Source organism: Apium graveolens, unplaced genomic scaffold (genome assembly GCF_009905375.1).
Source record: "Apium graveolens cultivar Ventura unplaced genomic scaffold, ASM990537v1 ctg3260, whole genome shotgun sequence".
NCBI lineage: Eukaryota > Viridiplantae > Streptophyta > Magnoliopsida > Apiales > Apiaceae > Apium > Apium graveolens.
The window spans coordinates 18,671-39,415 of record NW_027418011.1 but is presented as its reverse complement, the minus strand read 5'-3'; the positions used below and the strand labels follow the sequence as shown (position 1 = coordinate 39,415).

Sequence of the window (20,745 nt, the reverse complement as noted above, 5' to 3'; positions counted from 1 at the left end):
TGTAACTTAGCCTACACAAGAGTGTAAAGGTCACAACTTAGCACAATAAGAAAATTAACAAAGGTAAAATCCTCCCCCTTGGTAATGCAAGTCGCAAGTAACACTCCTAGTACTTCTTGGGGTCGCAACCTAGCCATACTAGGAGGTATAGGTCGCAAGTTAGATTCCCCTTGGTGATATTGGTCGCCACTTAAATAAATTCTGAGGCAAACTTGTCATGGACTTCATGTATGCGCAAGTAAGAGCTTCTTTACTCCCTGTGGTCGCAACTCACATGGAATGCTTGAATATTCTAAGTGAAAATCATCCCTTGACGCAAGTTAACTCTCAACAACTTTATTGATTTTATCAATTAATTTATGTGGTAAATAATTAACCACCTACTTTGAATTGATATAAAGTCTACACAACAGAATCATAAGAATTAATAAACTAATTATTCTGTTTATCCTCTTCTACAAAAAAAATGAGAGCTGATAAAACAAGAAGCAAATATTTACAGAGAAGCTCAGTCACCTTGTATCCATTTAACTTCTCACCGGAGAAACGTTATAATGCACGGTTTAACTATTGCATATTTATAGGGGCATTATAATCGTTATCCGGTAATTATATCCTTAGACAAACAAAAGCTAGATCATTGTATATGATTTAATTTGTAATTTTTTTATAGAAGCAAAAACATTATTGTTCTTGTATTGTAGTCGGTTAATTCATTTATCGGAGTATAGCAACACCTCCACGGATTTTATGTGAATATATATTTCCCCGAATATCTTGTGTTCCTCGTTTTACTGTCCTAAACACTATTCACCTCAAGAACACGGAACCACTAACCAAACACTAAATTTTATATCCACAAAAGATTCGAAAGAATTTTTTAATTTAGTGACTATCGTATTCAACCCCCCTTCTACGATACTTCGGGCTCTAACAAGCTCCTGCATTCCTAAGTCCAAAAGCCACAAGATAGAAAAATACATTAAATTTGGTTATGAAAGATACCTTTCGAGTGCCATCTTTGTGCATATTAATCTGATTATAACCGCTGAAACAATCCATGAAGCTTATCATCTCATGCCCAGTACTGGCATCGATCATGGTGTCAATCCTTGGTATGGGTAGCAGTCCTTAGAACATGCATCGTTCAGATCAGTGAAGTTGATGCACATCCCCCACTTTCCATTGGCTTTCTTGACCATCACTTTCTCAATAAATCTAGCATCTGGGACCTTCTCGACATCCTGTTTAATGGCTTCCATCCTATCAAGGACATGAGTTCTCTTCTTCTTCTTGACAACCTTTCGAGTTGGATCAATGTTCAAGTTATGAGTTAGAAGGCGTGGGTCAATTCCAGGCATGTCAGATGTTGTCCAAGCAAATACATCATTGTTCTCTTGCAAGAACTTAGTTAGTCGACCCTTCAGGGGCTTGTCCCAAGATGCTCCGATGTATGTGACCTAATCCGTGTCTAAGAAGTCTAAAGGAATTGGGACCAAGTCCTCAACTAGCATCCCTCAACCTTATTCATTCTCCCAGACATCCATGTCTTCTATGGGGAGGACTTGCCCCAATTCCATCAGACCTAAGTGCTGCAACATAGTAAGTACGGGCCAATTTTTGATCTCCTTTTTCTTCTCCAACACCATTTCTGGTTGTGAACTTGAGCACCATGTGGTAGGTTGAGGGCATGACCTTGAACGTTGATAAATGGATTTTAAATCTACTTGGAACACTTCATTACAAGCTTAAGTTGGTGTTTTTGTATTAAAGGTATTAGTTGGATGAATAAATGAGCTTTTCAAGGAAATATGCTGAAAGGAGGTCAGATTCTGAAGCCTAGGCCATGTTCATGTTGAAGAGCATCTCGATATCTTCGCGTGGACTATTGGATCGCCAAATTCTGACAGACGGAACTCAAGCTACAGTAGAAGCAAGAAACTGAAGAAAATCTTAGAGGTACGGCGCGGCCGCACGGGAAGCGGGGCGACCGCATCAGATTGACAGAAGACGCGCGCGCCCTCGCGGAAGAGGGGGCGGCCGCGCCAAAGTCCTGAGCTAGAATCCTGATTTGACTTAATTTTGATGATTTTGAGGGCCCAGGTCGTCCAGAAGCATATATAAGCCAATAATAATTCATTTTTAATAACAAGGAGACCAAAGAGAGCAATACGAAGACCTAGAGAGCACAAGACGACTACAGAGAAGAAGAATTTTGTATTCTTCAATATAGTTGATACTTTGGATGCTTATTTTCGATTTGTCTTTAAACCCTAGTACTCTTATATTGTTTATTATAATGTTTTCATTGGGACCCATTGTGACAATGAGTTCGATTATGAACTAATCGTTGCCATGGGGTTCTAACGGATTTATTTATGGATTTCAATAGTTAATTATTTTAAATCCTTTGTATGTGGAGATTTATGATTTCCTAGTTTGGTTGTCCTTATTTGTCCTTGATGCATAACTAACATCTAATATTGTTTATTAATCTCTATTGAAGTGAAAGTGAATATAGAGGTTTAGAACTTGCCATTCTAGCGTAGGTTTATGTATGAATTGACATGCATAATTCGTGGGCAATTTTAACCATCTTATTCACCCTATATAATAGATAACTTGCTCTTAAACCAATATGTTTTCAATCTTTATAGACATATAGGGACTAAGCATAGTTGGTGTCTATTCAACTTCTATCTTAATTTTGGATGTTTGATAACAGGGTCTACGTATAATGAAAGTTAGTGTACACTAGTTTCGTGTTATCTGATTAGTTGTCATCACCATCACATGCTAGGGTTAAAGACATAAACTTTGAATGAAGTATTTAATGAAGTTAAAATCCCATGTTTATTCTCATATAAGTAATTCAATTTTAATTCTCTTAGTTAATGTTAATTGGTATAATCTCTTAGCTAAATCAAAACTGAATTTATTACTTGTCTTAGCATTGAACGATAACCATACATTGTTGGATAAGTGCATAATCTGATTTAACCTAAACCAGTCCATGTGGGAATGAACTTGACTTATATCTTATACTACTTGTGATCACGTGCGCTTGTGTGTATTTTCACGTGTGTTTTAGTGAACAAATTTTTGGCGCCGCAGCCGGGGGCATCGGTGTTAAATTTAGTTTCTGTGCTTGACATCGGTGGTCGTTAAAGTTCATTGACTCATATATTTTACTTACTTGTTTACTTTGTTTGTGTGTCAGGTACTCTAGAGAGCGTGTATGCGAACGCGTTCTCAATATCGTAAGGAAACACTAGACGAAATTGAAGTAGTTGATGAAGTTTTTGAAGAAAAGGAAAAAGTTGAAGAAGAAGTGATTATTACAATGAGAGAACCATCAGCAAATCCGAAAGCTTTGATGAATTATTCTCAACTAAAGATCAATGACATTCAGTCTAGCATTGTTAGACCAGCCATTGCGGCTAATACTTTTGAAATTAAGTCTAGCACGATTCAGATGGTGCAGAATTCAGTTCAGTTTGGGGGTTCTCCAACGGAAGATCCCAACATGCACATTAGATATTTCATCGAGATCCGCGACAGTTTCAAGTTCAACAATATTTTTGAAGATGTTGTGAAGCTGAGGCTTTTCCCATTCTCTCTGAGGGATAAAGCTAAGTGCTGGTTGCATTCTCTACCACCAGGTTCTATCACTACTTGGGAGGATCTTGCTCAGAAGTTTCTTACTAAATTCTTCCCTTTGGCGAAGGTAGCTGCAATCAGGAACGCTCTTACTCAATTTACGCAGAAATCGGGAGAATCTTTATGTGAAGCTTGGGAACACTATAAGGAGATGCTTAGGAAGTGTCCTCATCATGAAATACCTGATTGGATGATCATCAATTGCTTTTATAATGGTTTGAGAGCGCAGTCCAGACCCATGCTCGATGTAGCATCAGGTGGAGCCTTATGGGCTAAAAGCTATGATGAAACTTATTAGCTAATTAAATTGATGGTTGTGTTAAGTGACATTTATGTCCACTTAGAATGCTCTATAAAGGCTTGAATTGGTGTTTTGTACTCAAGTTATTTGTATTTTGATGTGTTTTTGTAGTGTTTTGCATTTCAGGCATAAATAAAAGAATCAGGAGATTTAGCATTATTTTGGTGCTAAATTGGTGTTAGGATAGTGTTCGAGAAGATTGCTCGTGAAAAGGCCAACTAAAACCAGCAAGAAAAACAAGTCAGAATTTTATCCAGAGAGACGGCGCGCCCGCACTGAAGTAGCGCGCAGGCCGCACCCAAAGAGCAGAAACTCAGCGCGCCCGCGCTCTTGAAGCGCGCGCCCGCGCCAGGTCGGGATGAAAGAATCCTGATTCTCTTGTGATTCTGATTGTTGGACTTCTACTCTGCATGGGCTGCTATATAAACATAAATATAAATTATGTTTGTTTTTTATAACAAGACATATTAGAGCTTAAGAAGAAGGCGTATGAAGAACGTAGAGCACAATTCAACCAAGGTGAAGAGGATCTAGTTTATTCTTGTGATTCTTTGTTTTAAGTTGTAACTTTGGATGCTAGTTTTCTTATTTGTTGAACATATACTCTTGTGTAACATACTTGTTTTATTTATTCAGTATAAAGACTACGTTTATTATACCATGCTTTCATCGGAACCCACGTTGATGATGAGTCCGATTATGGGCTAATCGTTATCATGGGGTTCTAGCGGATTTACTTATGAATTTCTTTAGTTAATTTGTTTCGATTCCTTAGTGTGTGGTGATAGTATGATATCCTAGTATTGGTTGTGCTTATTCGTCTTATGAGCGTCGCGAACTTATAAGATAGCGTGTTAATCTAATCTCTAATGAAACGAAAGTGAGTTTAGGGGTTTAGAACTTGCCATGCTAGCATAGGTTCATGTATTTGATATGCATGATTCGTAGGTAATTTTAACCATCTTACTTGCCCTATGTAATCATGATAGATAACTTGCACATTAAACCGTTATGTTGTCAAATTTTATAGACATATAGGGTCTCAATATAATTGGTGTCTACTCAACTTCTATCTCTTTTGTGGATGTCTGGAAGTATGGTAATCGTACAACGAAAGTTGGCGTTTATCAGTTTCGTGTTATCTGATTAGTGTCATCACCATTGCATGCTAAGGTTAAGAACAAAGAGGCTATTGAATGAAGTAGTAATGAAACTAGAATCCCATATTTGTGTCATATAAGTAATCAATCCTTTTCAATTCTCTTAGTTAATGTTCTTTAGTATAATCTCTTAGTTAATCGTAGTTATAATCAACCTCAATTTGTTAATCGTCTTAGCACTGAATAATACCATATCATTGTTGCATAAGTACATTGATTAAAATTAACCTAAACCAGTCTCTGTAGGAATGAACTAGAAATAATTCTATATTACTTGCGTGAATATTAGCGCGTGTTTTCCTCCTAACAAGTTTTTGGCACCGCTGCCGAGAACTCGGTGTTAATTTTTAGTTTATGTGTTTGTCATCAGTGTTCATTAAAGTTCAGTGACTCGGATATTTTACTTACTTGTTTTCTTGTCGTGTTTCAGGTACTCTAGCGAGCATGTATGCATACGCGTTCTCAGGACTCGTAAGAAAACTCTAGATCAAGCTGAGGAAGAAGTTATAGTAGCTAAGGAAGTTTTTGAAGAAGTTCTTGTCGAGGAGAAAGTTGAAGAAGAAGAACTTATTGCAATGGGAGAACCATAGCAAATCCGAAGGCTTTGATGAACTACTCTCAACCGAAGATTAATGATATTCAGTCTAGCATTGTTCGAACATCCATCTCGGCTAATACCTTTGAGATCAAGTCGAGCACGATTCAGATGATACAGAACTCAGTTCAGTTTGGGGTTCCCCAACGGAAGATCCCAACATGCACATCAGAGATTTCATCGAGATCTGCGACACTTTGAAGTTCAATGAAGTTTCTGAAGATGATATTAAGTTGAGGCTTTTCCCATTCTATCTGCGGGATAAAGCTAAGTGCTGGTTACATTCTCTACCACCAGGGTCTATCACCAAATGGGAGGATCTTGCTCAAAAGTTCCTAACTAAATTTGCTCTTACTCAATTTGCTAAGCAATTTGGAAAATCTTTATCCGAGGCTTGGGATCACTACAAAGAGATGCTTAGAAATTGTCCTCACCATGGGATGCCTGACTGGATGATTATTAACTGCTTCTATAATGGATCGGGTGCTACTTCTAGACCCATGCTTGATGCAGCATCAGGAGAAGCCTTTTGGGCTAAAATCTATGATGAAGCTTATGAATTGATTGAACTGATGGCTGTTAATGAGTACCAGAATTCTACTCAGAGACTACCTCAGGGCAAGGTAGCCAGAATTTTGGAAGTGGATTCAGCTACTGCTATAGCTGCTCAGCTTAAGGCTTTAAAGATGAAGATGGATTCTAGTGTCTGTGGGCCTTGTGTTGGTGCCCATGAGACGAAGCAGTGTGCTATTTCTAGCGAATCAGCTCAGTTCGTGAGCAACTCTCAGAGGTCGCAGCAGCCTATTCCAGCCACCTATCATCCTAACAACCATAATCATCCTAACTTCAGCTGGAGTAATACTCAGAATGCGGTTCAGCATGTGACGGCCTCAACCCCGGGGTCAGGGGCTTACGTCACCAAAAAAATATGATAAACTATAACATAAACTACTAAATAAACTTTATTATAACATACGTCCCCAAACCAGGAGCCGAGGCAGGTTCAAGTATTATTTAGGTTACAACACAACACTAACTTATTCAAAATCAGACACCCTCACTTATTACAGCAACTCATCAGACCTCAGGGTCTGATACTAACTACCTCGGAGGAGCCGAGACCGGAGGCTGACACTCTACGCTAACCTGGTCTTCTAGACATCTGCAATAAATAAATACAAAACAAGCTGCAAGGGTGAGCAATCCATTGCTCAACAGTACCTCTATATGAATAACCAGTAAACATGATGTATATTTAAAAAAAAACAGTATAGGAACAGATATCAAACTCGTTTACGAAAAATCCGTAAAACATGTATAAACTGGATATCAAAACTAGCATGCTCTGCAAAATAATATCATCTGTAGTGTGCTGTGTCAAAATACCAGAGTTCAAGTTTAGCATGCCATTTCCTTTCCAAAACCACTGTCCATTGCTGGACCCATAAATCATCTGTCCCATTACGGGGACCATAAACTATTTGTTTCGTTACGGGAACCACTAAACCAAAGTCAGATATAAACGTGGATGAATTCTAGGGACAGCTGATCAGTCTATCCCACCAAAAATTTTGTTCCAGAACTCAGAGACTAGCTAGGTCTCTGTCATGTTGGACTAAGCGGCCTACCAGTGCGCGCATCCGACTTAGCCTCTTACGCAACCATGCTGGGCCGTTACCTAATAACGGGCTTCTTACGCCACTGACCATCCAATATCTGATTCATTTTTATCCAGTTTCCAAAATCATTTTCACCTATCTCTTTATAAATGATTATAACACACATTCTAAAAATCCCTTTTTAATTTTAATCACAATCTAGAGATAGCCATTTTCAGAAGTTACTATTTCCCCAAAACCTGGTTTTGTAAAACATATTTAAATACGGGGAATACGTAATTTAAAACGTTCTGTTCCAGTACATAATTTAAATCAACAACTATTCATATATACTGAACTGTAAAAGATTAGTTCAGGGGTACTTGCCTTGCGAAGCTTTGCATTAACTCTGGCTTAACTCTAATTGTCTTCAACTACTGGGTCCTTCGACTCGAACCTACGAAATCAAAACAACCTAGGTTAAATGACCGATTATGCTTGACTTTTCCTCACTAACTAATTACCCAACGATATAATTCTCGGCCCGTAAGCATATTAATAATAATAATATATACGCAATAATAGTGCACATAACTATCAAGGGCCAATTTGTATTAAATGAGATATATATACTTGATTCGTAATTTAAGGTAATTTTTAGAAAAATTTGGACAGCGACTCCTCTGTTTATAGGCTTACCCGTCGAAACATCAATCGACTTCAAATCCCAACAAAATCAATTCGAATCGTCACATAACTAAATTTTTAGTCCCGAAAATAATTTATACAAATTTTATTTATTAAAATATTTAGGACTCAGAACAGGGTCATCACCGTCCACCGCGCGCGGCGGCAAAATTTATTGGTGCCCGAAAATATACGGGTGTCCGAATAAATTTCACCGATTCTTTAAAAATCATTTTCCGCACCAATTGAATTTAATATCACGAAATCACTCAACGAAAATTCTGCAGACAATCAAAATTTGCAAATCACTAACCGAACAACAGGAGCCAAATATACAATCAAACCAAAACAGCGCAACACTGCCCAATCACGCGCATACATCATCGCACGCGCCACCGCACGCGCCACATACACACACGCACACACTGTGCACACACACACTCACACATACATAAACACACACATACACATACAAATAAAGCTGTATATATATATATATATATATATATATATATATATATATATATATATATATATATATATATATATATAAGGACGAACACAAACGGAACCCACCGGAAACCGAAGGCGGCGGCCGGAATCCGCAGAACCACGGTGGAAGAAAAAGAAAACGAAGATGGGGAGGAAAGAGGGAATAAAGAGAGGTGGAAAAAGAGTATTACAGAGAGAGAAAGGAAGAGATTTGAGAAAGAGTCGAAGAGATTTCCGAGAGAGATGAACGGAGTCAAGAACCGGGGAGGGGGGTTTCTTTTTTTCTTATTTGATTAAACCAACTGTAGCCACATATCAACAGGAGAAGCAATAATTTGACACGTGTCCCTGGCCCAGCTTTTGCAAGTATTTGGTTCATTCCCAAATAGAATAACGTACCAGCTACGTGCTAAAACATATCAAAAAATTTACAAAATTTATACCAGAATTCTTGAAATATTCGGAAGTTAATAAAAATAAAATTTTCATAATTTTTAAAGCACTTTACAAACACAACTTATACCCGCATTAAATGAAATAACGAAACAACACGCGAGTAAAATTAATCTCGAAAATTACCAAAATAATTTTAAAATTCTCAGAATATTGTAAACATAATAAAATATAAGTTTCATAATTTTTGAAGAATCCAAGAATTAAATATGGATTTTACAGTTTAAATGAATTCAAAAAATCATTTAAGAATAAATAAGTGGCAGAATATTGATTTGTAAATTTTGTAAAATCCCAAAAATAATTAGTAAGATTATAAAATCATAAAAATAATTTTGGAGATAACCCGAATAATTTTGAAAATAGGATTGTCATAAAATTACTTTTTAGAAGCGAAACCAAAAATAAGGTGGTGCAACAATTAATCATAAGAACACATCACACAATCCAGCAAACACATATAAACAATAATAAATAAAACACAGAGACCAAAAATAATATAAACTTCTTTATTAATTATCTACGTAATAATTACATATTTAAATATTACAGAAATATACGAGTCGTTATATCCTTCTGTAACACCCCCAGATCCGGGGTCGGGGATCCGGGTTGTCACGAGTTCCATTTCCCTTAATAACACCCAATCTTAATAATTACTCAACTACTCTGTACTGTGACCCCACAATGAACACACACACCACACGTTATAGTCTCAGAGATGAACATCCAAAAATAACCACAAGTCATTTTATTCCACAATTTAAAATTATTACAACCCAAAATGATTACTTGATAAATTTACAGTTAATTGCCATTATCTGCCACAAGTTATAATTATACATAATTGATTCTCAAAAATAGAATGCCTGATCTACCAATAGATCTACCTCTGCAGCTATAGCAGCCACAACATCATCGGGAAGACGCAGGACGCTTCCCACACGCTTGCGCTGGGTCTGCTGGAGTCTGGCCATCTTTCCTAACTGTTGTTGTGTGATGAAGAAATAAAGCAAGAGTGAGCCTTACAGCTCGCAAGATAATATATAGTGATAACAATAATATAAGTATCTAAATGGATACTTACTAGAATCTTTTATCGTGTGTAAGATAATTACTAGTATATACTTACTAGTATATGAGCCTTCTCATAGTACTCATGAAAGTCTTGGTCAAAAGAAATGACCCAAGTTTGATATCTTAATGCGATGAAGTCGCAAAATATTCAGTATATATACATATATACTTTTCAAAATATTGGAAGTCCTCTTCCATGCATAATATACACAAAATCCCAGTGTATAACTGTATATATAAAAAAAATATCGTTGCAAGGTGATCTCATATATCTAACCTTGTCTCAACGTTTTTCTGAAAATCTTTGTCATACATAAGACAATTATTAATTAGATATAAGTTTAAAAGATGAAGTTACCAAATACTCCAATATACTTATATCTTTTCCAAATACTACTTGAACTACCACCGTTCAAGTTATAATTAATTTCAAAAGTTCATCACATAGATGAGACTACAAGACAAGATTTGAATAGATTAAATCTTTAAAATATTATCAAAATAAAATGAAGTTACGAGATACTTCATTTGATGTAAACATCATTTTGAAAACTTGACCCTGCCAACACCTAACAATCGCCCAACCGTAGCCTTTCTATCGAAGTGCTCTGGGTAGTGTTGCAGAAATTATCCAATTGGATGATGAACTCATTACGGGAGTTTGCCGCACCAGGAAGACCACTTACGATGATCAGTCGTAGTAGTACAACCCCACCATTTTCTACATGTAGAGGAGAACCTGTCGGATTTACTTGTCAACCGAACACTGAACTCCTAAGGAATGGACCGCCTTAGCGGAACTTCCAGGCCATTTAGGCCAATATAATAAGGCTGGGCCGGCGCTACTCGGCCACTTACGCCACTCCTAGTTCAGATGAAATCCATGACTCTGAAACGTAAAGCTTGTCCCCACTTTCCCCAAGTAGAAACTTGTTGATACGACTCCACCAAGAAGTCGTATCTATTTGGAAAGGAGAACTCACCGATATTTCCCAGGCGATGCCTGTTAATGGATTAACTTGTTCCAAGAATTTTACTTCCCGAGTGTTGGGTAAGTAATCAATTCATTTATGAAAACAGCAACCTTGTTGCGAATATAAAACACACCACAGAGCCGGATCCCTCAGGTTTTGAGCGAGTATTTAAATCCCCTTAAAAAGGAAGATCTTAAATATAAAAATGAGTTTTGGGATCCGCTCTAACTTTTAAACATCATTTTGAAGACTCGAAAACACTTTATAGAGTGTTTGGAGTAAAGCTGATTTAATGAAGTAAATCAGTCCCCGGAATATTTAGAAAATGACTGAATATTATTATTTAAATAATATTCCCATAAAGAATAATCTTTATAAAAATAATTGAAGTAGAAGCATTAAAACTTATACTTGAAACGAGTATTAAATAACCAAAGATATACTTATATGAAAGTATTATCTTTATTTGAATAATCGAAAATAAGTTTGATTATTGACACCTTATTCTTTAATAAAATAAAGAATATACCTCAGCAAATAATCGGAGTCATAGATCCTCAAATGAATATTCAAATAATATTCATTAAATAATATAAACTGAGTCATAAGCCCTCGAATGAATATTCAAATAATATTCAATAAATAATATAAAAGAGTCATAAGCCCTCGAATGAATATTCAAATAATATTCAGATAAATAAATTAAAGGAGTCATAAGTCCCCGAATGAATATTCAAAATAATATTCATTAATAAAATAAAGTTAAAGTTATCGAATAAACCTTATTCGATTAATAGTTTTAAAAACTATAACCATATATATATATATAAATATATATATATATATATATATATATATATAAAATCTACTCGGGATCCTCGACTCCCGGTTTTAGAAAATGTTTTCACCTTTGGGTCCCTATACTAAGGGTATATGCAACTACTTGCTTATTTCTAGCATAGGTATTATGCAACTATAAGCATTGAAATCAACATATAGATAACCAGATTACGAAACAGACATGCATATATACCATATCAGCATGCTCCAATATATCGCAAAATTTGCTAATAACAATCATGCACTATCACAAGATAATGCATATATATATATTTACATCACAACAACAGTATATCGGGTAGAAAACTTGCCTGAGCGACTTGGGGGTGAGAAAGGCTCGGGACGAGTCTGATAACCTATAAACAACAAGTAAGTTGGAATTAAACCAAAGTCACTTGTAAATCTATACTTTAACTAACTTAGACTCTAACGCTTGTTTTGCGCTCACTGATTTGCTTAAGTCACTCGGGTACCCTCGGCTCCACCATTTTTAATAATTTAACCTTTACGAGTTTTAAAGCGATTCCTTCGCGAGTGTCTTACCAACTGCCTAACACACTTACCATAAATGTTTCATACATTAATTAACCCTTTTTGGTCTTTAACCTATGTTTCAAAGTAAGGCGAGGGGAAATGATTCGTTCGCGAAATACCGTTACTTGAAACGGTCGTTTCTCCTAAACCGTACATCGGAATCAAACGAACTACATATCAAAACGAAGCTCGTAACATGAACTATCTAAACATGGCAATGGTCATAATCTAGCAGGGAGTTCTCGGGTCCAAATGTTATGAATAAAAGCAGTCTAAAGTAAATCGGACATTATGACGGCTATGTTTACGCGATTACCAATGTTTAAACTACTCCAATTAACCACCAACCAACTCATAACCATCAATACAACAAAACTTCACCGAAACCATACCACATCAGTCCATAATCTCCAAGGTTTTCAACTCAAACAACCACAATCAAGACCTATGAACTATAATCAAGCTTCAATTACCAAAACACTTCCAAATCAAACCAAACTACTAATAATCACAATCCATGCTTCTCATTTCACAAAACCAACCATTAAACTTACTAACAAATAAAGTAAAGGCTAGGGTTTCAAGTTTATACCTTCCTTGGAGTGGTGGGATGAGCTAGGAAGCCTTAAGAAGCTTTGAGAAGTCTTAAGAAAGCTTGGATCTTCAAGAAAAACAATAAAACTTCAAGTTAAAAAACTTGAAAACACTATTCATAGTCTTCTTCTTTGATTAAATGAAGAAGATTGAGAAGGAATTGATGGCTTAAACTCATGGTATAGCCCTAACTAAGCATGAAGATGATTAGGGAATTTACTCACCAATTTAGGAAGCTTGGATCTTGAATTTTTGAAAATTCTTGCCTTATGAATAGTAAAAAGCCGAGAGCTTCAAGAACAAAGCCTTGGTTGCTTTTTGATTTTTGATGAAATGATTTTTGCTTGGCTTGGTTGCTTGGTTTTTGTGCTTGCTTTAGTCAATTACCTTTTTGCCCTTGAATTTGTGTGGTTACAAAGCCACCACACCTCCTTCCTCCCCTATGTCATGCTTACATCACATTGCTATGTCATCCTCCCTTCCTTGTCCTCTTCTCATTGGTTGGGTGACATCACTTCCTCTAATCCCTTTGCTTAACTTCCTAATTGTTTGCCTAATGACCGCTGATCTGTTATACGGTTCGCTTAACTTTCGTTTTCGTTTATCGTTTAAAGGATCATACCCGGGATCTTATTACTTAGGTTCCCTTAACCTTTCTCAATACATTATATTCCTTTTTATGATCCTCTATTATAATCCTTTAATTTAAATCCTTTTATCCTGCTACCTTATACTCAATTCTTTCCGTATCTATTGGATTTCCGGGAAAAATCAAAGTGTTCGGATTTGGATTCTGACGATCTTTACATACACTTATATCCCATATAAAGTACTAATAAAATCTCAGAATATCCATATCAGAACCCCTACATAGTGTGGCATGAAAAGTTTTCTCATTCAGCAGAAACACTATTCATAAGGGTTTCAAAATTTTCCAAAAATTGGGGTTATTACAGTCTCCCCTCCTTAAAAGGATTCCGTCCCGGAATCAGATAGAAAATGAATTGGGATACTTTCTTAGCATTACACTTTCTAACTCTCAAATAAATTTTCCCACATTGTGGTTCTTCCATCAAACTCTGAATAGTTTGATAAGCCTTCTCCTAAGCACTTGTTCCCTTTTCACTCTACAACCCTTCCTGGTTGCTCCATATAGGTTACGTCGGGTTGCATATCTATGCGCTCATATGCCCCTATTTATCTGGCATCTGAATTACACTTCCTTAACACTGATACCTGAGACACGTTACGACCTGCTACATGTCCGGGGTTAGGGCTAGCTCCTATGCTATCCTCCCAATACGTCTTAATATATCCAAGGGTCCAACAATTCGTGGACTTAGCTTTCATTTCTTTCCGAACCTCATCCTTCCTTTCCAAGGAAATACCTATAACAACACTAGGTCCCCTATTTCATACTCTTTTTCCTTTCGTGTCAAATCAACATACTTATCATGTCCATCTTGGGCTACTACCAGCCGTCCTCTGATTAGATCTATCATATCCTTGGCCCTTTGGACCACTGCTGGTCCGAGCATCTTGCGCTCTACAACTTCATCCTAACATAAGAGAGATCGACATTGTCTTCCCTCAAGGATCTCATAAGGCGATATCTCAATACTGACATATGATCTATTGTCGTAAGAAAACTCAATCCGTGTTAAGTGATCATTCCAATTTCTTTCAAGTCTATTGCACAGACTCTCATTATAGCTTTTAGCATTAGAGCTTTTACTTCTCAATACCCATTCTTTTCCAGTTCGTAATCGCTACTACCTTCCGTTCCTAATATTATACTGGTTATACTTTTGCTCGTTAGCGTTCTATGACCTTTTAATAACCACGTCAACCTTAGTATCACGAATGTGTTTCCATTCCGAATACTACCACAACTTTATTACTCCTTTTTCAGCTGTTTCTATTTCCCAAAGTTTGATCAATCATATAGAAGTAAAGGAATTTGTTGAGAGATCACTATGATCATGAACACTTGTTATCTCGCATAGTTAGTACAGAAGGTGGCCAGCCTTTAGTACTTGACAAGCAATTAAACAATAGTTGGTATCCTACTAGGCTTCTATCACACAGATAGACAGTCATTCGGCAATACCTCCCCTTCTGGAAGGGTTATTCTTCTCAACTTACATGAAATGAAAAGAAGAGAAAAGAACGAACTGAAGAGAATTGTATATATAAAAAAAATATACTGCCATAAAATATCTGGCTTGGAACCTACCTCTGAACTATAGAGGTTTGTCATAGGAGAACAAAACATATATATATTTATATCAACATCAAGTATTATAGCATCCTATTTCACATGCCTAAATATTTTTGCTATTCCGTCCATCATTCTATGGACCCATGCTCTTCCTCGAGCTTATACACAATCACCTTTGAAACTCCCTCGACATCGAAAATCGAATATGGGATCTCATTCTATACATCATCGTTACTAGAATTCTATGCTTGCACCGCAACCTTCCTCGTATAATAATACGACTCTCTATTGATAAGAAAGAATAATAATTCACTAGGTAGATACTCTACTTAATTAGTCTATCAATGATAACTTATACACTACCACGACCCGATTAGTGGTACTCAATCTCAACACCCATTCCAATACAACTCTCACGGTTGTAATCAGCTCATTACTCGCAGAATCATTGCTGCCTTACTATGGTCCACCACTGACCTACTGTAGTCATTCATTTTCCATGAAGTCTTAATAGCTAACCATACGGAGTCCATTCATATCATATCGAATTCTTCTAAGGAGGTAACATGATCACCGTTCTTGATTCATGAAGAACACTCCTGATCCTGACGTACATTCATGACGTGAAGCAGATAAAAATTGCAGAAGAGTTTCAATCAAAGCAACGATAGCAGGTTAATACCATTCTTAATCATACGCCCTAAATAGAAGAATTAACTCAAGGGTTCATCTAGTCCTTTTTGAAACATGGTCCTGGCTTATCTCAAGATAGGACCTTCTAAGATAGATAGCCCGCTCATGGTGATTACACGAATTAAACCTTTACCAACTACTATTACGGCTGGGTATTGCACAGTCATCAGAAGGAATGTCAATCTCTCCAACCATAAAACAACCTTTACGGCTTCAACCATTATTACTGTATTCCTCTGGCACGAGCGCCTGTAATTGTCCTCTTATATTTAAAGTGTCGGCCACCTCTTTGGCCTTTCCTGATAGTAATATTTCCTTACAATCAATGTCGTCTTAACCACTTTCACTAATTTTCTACCCTATTTCCGATCACTGCTTGAGTGAAGATGTTTTCCTTAAAATCAGATGAGTAAAAAAAAATCACCATTTTTCCATAAGTTATTGCCTCAGTCTTTAGAGGCTAATCACTATCAAGACTGACTCTCAATCATACTTAGAACATCTTTTATTCTGGGCCCTAATTGCCCTGAATAATTTTGACCTTTACTGGTTCGATTCATACGTTCTCGTGGTTTAACACGTGCCCCACTTGGCAACATTATAATTACGTCATATTTCCTTTATCAACATTTCTATTCTTGAAAATTTTGAATATTACCTTTCTCCTTGTAAAACCTCTAAGGTTATCCTTCAATCATTCCTCCTGTATTCCCTAGATACAGGGCATATCAAAATACCATTTACTAATACTAGAACCATTGTCTATATACTTCTGAAAAATTTCTCCACTGATTCTTAAAGGTTATTATTACCTTAATCCTTTCCAATTCATACTGTCAAAACTCATACTATCCCTATTAAGGGTGAAATGCCAACCTTTATGCATTCCCCTAGGATTCGTTTTAAGTTACCGATGTTCTATCCTTAATTCCACCTTTAAAAGGTACCTGCATCCTTTTATGGATAAATCAAGTCATATATCCTTGATAGATTATCTTATTCATCATTCCCACCTCGATAGTCTATACCTAACTTCATAATAGCATCCTTATTCAAATTGAGGTCAATCCATATGGCCTCCAAAAGATAACAATGGTCATCCGCTTTTCTTTCCTGATTTGGTAATGATAACATGGATGTTTTGGAAGATATTGGTCATGTTCAATGTGAACTTCTTCTTAATAATTCCTTATTTACTTTTGTTGTTTATCTCAACAGTCACCTCAATGTTGGGATATCTTTCATACCTAGTGTCTCCCTTTCTGGGTATCAAGCCACCGGTCTTACACTTCACATTCTTGAAGGTCACTTCCTCCATCCAATTTTCCTACTTTCTTACCTTCTTGTCTCTTTAGTCTATCCGCGTCTTATTATTTATCCTTCGAACTATCTAAAGGTTTCCTTGAATCCTCCCAACTTAAAGGGGATAAAATGTACATAACTCGTATGCCTTCAACCATCAAATTTAACTCATGGTGAACACCCTCATACCAATGATTACATACTTTTCTATTTCTATTGCTACGAGTCTTTAGGGTTTCCTCATACCCAACTTCCTTATCATTCCTCAAACTCTATTGCCTTTATATTCCTTTCCACTTCAGTTTCTTTTTATTTTCCTTTCTCTTATCATTATTTCATGAACCAACCCATCATAAGCATCGATTTCAAACATCCCGTCATTCTGGATTCGTGTCCTCAGAACGAATCTTGATAATCTTTACAACTTAGATTCATAATTCATCATACTCGTCTGCCTTTGTTCTGGCTCTAAAGCTTTTACACTATTTCCATAACCTTGGGAAGTACTTTCCCGAAAACAACTTACTGAACTTAAATCAGTTTATTCCAACCTCTGGCTCCGTGCCTTTCTTGGTCTTTCACCAACGGGTGGTCTCTCTCTTAGGAGGGTAAGTGACAAAACAGTCTTTTGTGGTTCGTCAATCATTTAGAATCTCAAATGATTCATCTATTTCCTTTAGCCAGGCTCTTGCCTCGACTGGGTCAGCTTGTTCCTTGGAACTCTGAGAGCTTAGCGACTTAAAGGTCATGAAAGAATTTCCCACCGCACTGTCTCCTCAGGGTGGTGGTTGGGGATAATAGTCTAAGTTCTCTTTAGACAGGTCCATGAATTGCCGTATAGGGGTACCATCTCGGGTCTCCTGTCCTTACTCGACTTTTGTTTCCTCAGTCTAAATATTTCTTCCTACTCCCCATAATTGGGGTCATCTTACATAATTTAAATCCTCATTTTCCACTTCATCATGTTATGGGTTCCTTTTGTCTTGGTGGCAACCTCCCTGACTATCACGTTCAGGGTTTGCTCTAACTCTTATTCCTCAAACTAGCTTTCATCTAAGATTTCATCTTTAAGCTCTTAAACCTTTGGAACCCAAATTCTATAGGAATACCTCATTATTCCCTTATCATCTCTCTCGGTATTAATCTCATACCTATTTGTTGGCTCTCTGCCTTCATTCATCACTTTTACTGGCACAATATGTTCTTTTCCAATACTTCGGGCTGTATTGCTATCTCAAACAGCTTTTCGGTACCGGCTCCAGTTACCTTCACTACTATTTCCAAAATCTCTTATAAACTCTCCCAAAGACATTATCATCTTGAGTCTCTCCTTTTTACTAAGGGCATCAGCCACCATATTGGCTTTCCCCGAATGATAAAGAATCTCCCAATCATAATTCTTGATTTGCTCTAACCGCCTCCTCTGGCGTATGTTGAGCTCTTTCTACGTAAGAATGTACTAGAGCTCCTATGGTTTGTGAATCTCACACTTCTCTCCATACAAGTAGTGCCTCAAATCTTTAGGGCAAAACTATTGCCACGAGCCCAAGCTCATGGGTGGGGATATCGAATTTTAAATTCCCTTAATTGTCTTGACGCAGACGCGATTATCTTGCTGTGCTATATAAGAAGCACCCTAATTCCTTATGTGAAGCATCACTTACAAATCACAAAATCTCATTTTCCATCCGGCAATGCCAACATAGGGACCGTCACCAATCTTTGCTTCAGTTCTTAAAAGCTGTTCTCGCATTTCTCTGCCTATTCGAACTTCTCAGTCTTATGAGTAAGCCGCGTTAAAGGGCTACTATCTTTACAAACTTGAACGAACCTCCGGTAGTGACTGGCCAATCCTACCTCTGGTAGTCGACCTAACCATGGTCATCAATTCATCAGTGGTCCTTTATCCAATCTTGTCAGGATCCTCCATGGGATCCTCCTCAGCAACTATCCCTTCTAGGACAACATCCTCAACCGCTACATTCTCAATATCAACATCATCCGGTCCTGCATTAGGACACTCTATCGGATCCACAATCCGATCTCCAATTAGTAATAAACATCATCGCGTTGTTGCTCCTCAACCTCAGGGTTCGGAGTCCCGCTACCATCTACGATAACGAACTACGCTTCTATCACGATATTTATAAGGGTTCCCATAAGGGTTTTAACTGTCAGTACTACGTTAGGTAGCCCGACTATGAACTTGGCAAGAGTTCTTATTATCTTAGTGAACTTATTATCTTAACGTCACATCATCTCTGAGGTTTATAACGCTTAGCTCTGATACCACTTCTGTAACACCCCCAGATCCGGGGTCGGGGATCCGGGTTGTCACGAGTTCCATTTCCCTTAATAACACCCAATCTTAATAATTACTCAACTACTCTGTACTGTGACCCCACAATGAACACACACACCACACGTTATAGTCTCAGAGATGAACATCCAAAAATAACCACAAGTCATTTTATTCCACAATTTAAAATTATTACAACCCAAAATGATTACTTGATAAATTTACAGTTAATTGCCATTATCTGCCACAAGTTATAATTATACATAATTGATTCTCAAAAATAGAATGCCTGATCTACCAATAGATCTACCTCTGCAGCTATAGCAGCCACAACATCATCGGGAAGACGCAGGACGCTTCCCACGCGCTTGCGCTGGGTCTGCTGGAGTCTGGCCATCTTTCCTAACTGTTGTTGTGTGATGAAGAAATAAAGCAAGAGTGAGCCTTACAGCTCGCAAGATAATATATAGTGATAACAATAATATAAGTATCTAAATGGATACTTACTAGAATCTTTTATCGTGTGTAAGATAATTACTAGTATATACTTACTAGTATATGAGCCTTCTCATAGTACTCATGAAAGTCTTGGTCAAAAGAAATGACCCAAGTTTGATATCTTAATGCGATGAAGTCGCAAAATATTCAGTATATATACATATATACTTTTCAAAATATTGGAAGTCCTCTTCCATGCATAATATACACAAAATCCCAGTGTATAACTGTATATATAAAAAAAATATCGTTGCAAGGTGATCTCATATATCTAACCTTGTCTCAACGTTTTTCTGAAAATCTTTGTCATACATAAGACAATTATTAATTAGATATAAGTTTAAAAGATGAAGTTACCAAATACTCCAATATACTTATATCTTTTCCAAATACTACTTGAACTACCACCGTTCAAGTTATAATTAATTTCAAAAGTTCATCACATAGATGAGACTACAAGACAAGATTTGAATAGATTAAATCTTTAAAATATTATCAAAATAAAATGAAGTTACGAGATACTTCATTTGATGTAAACATCATTTTGAAAACTTGACCCTGCCAACACCCAACAATCGCCCAACCGTAGCCTTTCTATCGAAGTGCTCTGGGTAGTGTTGCAGAAATTATCCAATTGGATGATGAACTCATTACGGGAGTTTGCCGCGCCAGGAAGACCACTTACGATGATCAGTCGTAGTAGTACAACCCCACCATTTTCTACATGTAGAGGAGAACCTGTCGGATTTACTTGTCAACCGAACACT

At 36.9% G+C, this 20,745-nt stretch overlaps 1 non-coding gene across 1 annotated transcript; it reads right to left on the bottom strand.

Annotated features, from left to right (window-relative positions):
- Positions 1–3,733: 3,733 nt before the first annotated feature.
- On the bottom strand, positions 3,734–3,840 carry LOC141701038 (small nucleolar RNA R71). The gene has a single exon (XR_012566636.1). It is a non-coding gene; the product is annotated as a small nucleolar RNA R71 (small nucleolar RNA).
- Between the last annotated feature and the right edge of the window lie 16,905 nt (positions 3,841–20,745).